The following is a 4,747-nucleotide window of genomic DNA, read 5'->3' as shown; positions in this document are numbered from 1 at the left end:
CTCCTTATGCAGGCAAAGCATGAACTGCACCGCTGAGCTATGGAACATCCTTGAATGCAATTGCCTCTGGTGCAAATTATCTCCCTCTCTTATCATCTTCATATCATATCTTTCTCTTCCAATCCTTTCCCTTTCAGTTACATCCCCCCCCTTAGAAAAACTAAGTTATAAGCTATGTGGTTTAAAAGGAATGGGAAAGAAATTCCTTTGGGAACCTCGTCTATATTATGCTAGTGAAGATAAGTTTCTTAAAAGCAAGGAGAAAAAGACAGGAAATGAGATTAGTGAAAGCAACATTATTCTGGGCCAGCTCACTGACAGAGACTGATTACAGTTTATAGTGATCCTTTTCTCCATTCATCTAGCTGTGCTCGGTCCATGAACCAATTTGTGTAAAATTCTTTCCATTGAATTTAATTTGCTTGTTGTTGTCACAGAATTTGGGGGCCATAAAGGGTTTGAATATCACGTAGACCTGTCCACTTCTGAGGAAATCGAATGAATATCCATCAGAACTGGTACATACAAGGTGAAAGGCAGATATCAAAGTCTGTTCAAATATCTTCCGTGTACATGACTGTATGGGCGGTTTGATGTCTCTAATGGGAACAGAAATTTTCATATTAGCTAGTGCGCATGCAACATGGTGTCTTTTTGGGACTAATCCACACACAATCCAGGTTCCACATTTTAAAAGATGTTCTCTCCTGTAAAAAAAAAAAAAAAAGCAAACATATCAGCTGCCTTTACAAATAAAATCTAGCATGTTCAGGATCTGCTCCATGCAATGCTAGTTTCTCCTTCCCCCTAAACAGGGGATTGCTAGCACACCCTTAAATAAGACTCAAGAAATCATAACTGTGGTGAAACCAAATAAGTATCAAATCAAAATAAAATCTGGGCAAGGAAGTTCCCTAAGGCAGGAGGGATTGCGGGCCTTCCCAGCAAAAAACGCTTTATGTCAGGGGCCTGGTGGATGAGGTGACGTCTTAGGTCTTTGTCTCCTCCATTTCATAGGTTCTGTGCATGTGTCTATAGCCATAGACTTCAACTTAAAAAGTGGCAATTGTAGAAGAAGAAGAAGAAGAAGAAGAAGAAGAAGAAGAAGAAGAGGAAGAGTTTTGATTTGATATCCCGCCTTTCACTCCCCTTCAGGAGTCTCAAAGCAGCTAACATTCTCCTTTCTCTTCCTCCCCCATAACAAACACTCTGTGAGGTGAGTGGGGCTGAGAGACTTCAAAGAAGTGTGACTGGCCCAAGGTCACCCAGCAGCTGCATGTGGAGGAGTGGAGACGCAAACCCGGTTCCCCAGATTACGAGACTACCGCTCTTAACCACTACACCACACTGGCTCTCTCTGTAGAGAACATTTAAAATGTCAGAGGTACGTTAACCCTCTACATCTCATGCTTTGCCAGCTATGCGTTGAGTACACATTTGAAGGAATGGTGCTTTTTATATATATATATTTTAAAAACCCTAAAAACAACAACAAAAACACAAACATGATAAGTGGTTGAAGTGAACATTTGGGAGGATATCTAACACTTTATTTAAACAAAGGTTTGTTGCAGAAAGTGCCTGGTCCAACTAGTAGAATTTGACTCTGCTCAGGGCAAAGGCAGTCAGATAAAGGCAGATGTCATTTCTGAAAAGCAATCCCAACTTCAAATCATACTGCCTGAGAACATCCTGACTTGTTATCCGACTGTTGCAGGTTTTTGTGTTAATCAGGATTCTGCAGGATTGGTGCGAGGTGGGTAGTGGGCACAAAATTCACTTTCCTGAACATCCCTGCTTCTGTAATAATAATAATAACAATAATAATAATAATAATAATAATAAAAGTTTCTAGACTTAATGGATGTGATAATTCCTGTTGCAATTTCACATTCCATAAATGACAGATGAATGGGATTTCAATGTCTTTGCCATCCCATGACTAGCAAAAAAAACCCCAACGTTAAAGAACAAACTATGCAAAATTAGATAAATAATTCGAATTAGCACAATTTGCACAACATATACATGCCACAGCATGCAGCTGCCCTTGGTAGAGGATTTGGATCAACTTTGTTTAGATTTATATATTTACTTAGTGTGGATTACACACAGGTCTGGCCTAATGCATGACAGATTAGCCTTTGCCATGCAGATGATGAAAAACATGGTGAATTGTATTATTACATTCATAAGAAAATAAAAGGTTTTAGCTCCATCTGCAGAAGAAAAACTCGCTCAGCAATTAGCCAGTAGTTGTTTGAGCTTGGAAACTGATTGTCAGCTTTTGCCCCTCAGTCCTGTGGGACGTTTTGATCATCAAATTCAAAAGCTGACCTTGGATTCTGGTTGTAGAAGGAAATCCAGCATTCAGTTTGACCTTCACAACCTAGAGTGAGAAAAGATGAAAAGATGAGTTGAAATTGAACACTGTATCTAGAGCACAATATGGAGGGAGGGAAGGAGGGGGAGTTTAAATGACAGCTGCTATAAATTATACATGGGGTGACTTATATGCTAATATTGTAATTTTGCATCGCCCGTCTTCTTGTATCAGCTGTAACATTGTAGATGTTTGCCTAGGTGAATGGTAACAATGACTTTTGAATGGCATACAAAGAGATAGCCGCAGGTAGGGGAGGAAAAGGACTGTCTTTTCATTATTTTATGAAAATCAAAACCTATCTATGTATAAAAACCAATTTCCAGCTTTTCATCAGACGCCAGACTCCAGTAGGATCAAGAAACAGAACTCTAGGAAGGAACTGTGGAGATTAGAGAATGCATAGGGTCAGAAGGGGCTGGGATGAGCTTTAACCCTGACCAAATGGTACCTACAAGTGTCACCCTCCAGATACCACAATAGGAGAAGTGGGGATGAGCCTCATCTATATGAACCAGCAACACTTACATTGGACCATTGAAGATACTGAGAGCAGCTCTGATTCCTAATAGCCCAGAATTCATCTTTCTCTCATTTAATGCTTGGGCCAGGGGAAGCAGAACTCTATACAGTGGTGCCTCGCAAGACGAAAAGAATCCGTTCTGCGAGTCTCTTCGTCTTGCGGTTTTTTTCATCTTGCGAAGCAAGCCCATTAGCGGACTAGCGCTATTAGCGCTATTAGCGGTTTAGCAGCTATTAGCGGCTATTAAAGGCTTAAGGGATGAGCAGATTAGCTGCTAAAAGGCTATTAGCGGCTATTAAAGGCTTAAGGGATTAGCGGATTAGCTGCTAAAAGGCTATTAGCGGCTTAGATCAGCTGATAAGCAGCTTAGATCAGCTGTTCAGCGGCTTAGCGAACAGCTGTTAAGCGGCTTAGGGGCTTGGGGAAAAGGCTGGGAGGGAAAAAAAAACCCCAGGAATCGCAAGACATTTTCGTCTTGCGAAGCAAGCCCATAGGAAATTCGTTTTGCGAAGCACCTCCAAAACGGAAAACCCTTTCGTTTAGCGGGTTTTCCGTCTTGCGAGGCATTCGTCTTGAGGGGCACCACTGTACTTTGTGACACTGCGATGGTAAGGGCAAGAAAGGAAAATGAACTTCCAGATGCTGAAGAAAGGGTAGTGCATTTTAAAAATTAAATCTTCTTCCTTCTGCGTCTTGAGATTGGTTCTCCTTTCCAATGGATGCTTCCCATTTGTGTGTGTGTGATGGTGATGATGGTGAAGGCCAAATCCTTGTTAGCACTGGTTGGCCTCATTCTCACTAGAGGTGATTGAATTCAGTCTTTGCGTATGGTGAAAGGAGCCTTCTTGATCCACACCTCCCAGACTAACATGCAGATCAAAACTTTGGTATCCACCGACTGAGACACTTCCCAATGTTCCAATGTGGGTATCAAAAGTAATTTAAAATGCTTCTTTGGAGAAATGAATATTTTGAGGGGAAATATATGCTTCAAAGTACACAAAAAACAACAACACATATTTAAAAACACTTGTTAAACACACACACACACATGCAGAATCAGGACAAAACAAATTTATGGGTGAACATGTGTGGAAGTGGATCATGGATTGAAAATAGACTGATTCACCTATCCTTCATCCTCACTGACAGACATCCCTCCAACAGAGAAGAAAGCCTAAAGAAGCATAGCATCCACTCGAGATCCTTGCATTCCACAAGCCCTCACACAATACTTGCCTTCGTCATAATGGCATCCATTTGCTAATATAATTTTTGTGTGCAAATTATTACAGTTTTCCTCATAAAATGCCTCTGAAGTCACAGCGCACAGTCACTGTAGTTTTCCCACTTCTTTTCTCTTGACAGCTGTGAAAATGCAACGGTCTCAATTAAGAAATAGGGGTTTTAGTATGCCCTCTGGTTAATGCCCATGCAGTTCATTACCAACCTCTTTTGCTTCTGTGCTCATTTAGGCTTGGAAACGCAGCTGGGTCAGCCTGAGTGGCGATTCTGTTCTGCCTTACACAGAGACCGGTGCCCTTGCTAATCTGCAAGCTGGAACATCCAGGGGAAACACAGCATGTTCAATTTGCTCATATAAATAGTCATAGGGAAGCTAAATTGGGCTACTCATGTGAAGAAAGACAAGTACATTTTGACCCCGAAAAACTTAAAACCCTTCATGCGCAAACCAGCGACAGCTCTGCTGCATTCACAAATGGCACTGAAGAAATATGTGGTTATCTGTGTTTAAAAATAAACCCCAGAGCCACAGATCTAGCCAAGGCAAAAGCTGAGAGAGAAAGAGAGAGGGGGAGAGGGAGAGCTGTTGCAGAGTC

At 41.4% G+C, this 4,747-nt stretch overlaps 1 long non-coding RNA gene across 1 annotated transcript; it reads right to left on the bottom strand.

Annotated features, from left to right (window-relative positions):
* Positions 1 to 290: 290 nt before the first annotated feature.
* On the bottom strand, positions 291 to 4,484 carry LOC310678537. Its single transcript, XR_014511827.1, has 4 exons — positions 4,357 to 4,484; positions 4,146 to 4,274; positions 2,338 to 2,389; positions 291 to 599 (listed from the first exon to the last, which is right to left on the bottom strand). It is a non-coding gene; the product is annotated as an uncharacterized lncRNA (long non-coding RNA).
* Positions 4,485 to 4,747: the final 263 nt, after the last annotated feature.

Source organism: Podarcis tiliguerta (assembly GCF_965153285.1).
Source record: "Podarcis tiliguerta genome assembly, chromosome: 5".
Classification (NCBI taxonomy): domain Eukaryota; kingdom Metazoa; phylum Chordata; class Lepidosauria; order Squamata; family Lacertidae; genus Podarcis; species Podarcis tiliguerta.
This window is presented reverse-complemented; position numbering and strand designations above follow the sequence as displayed.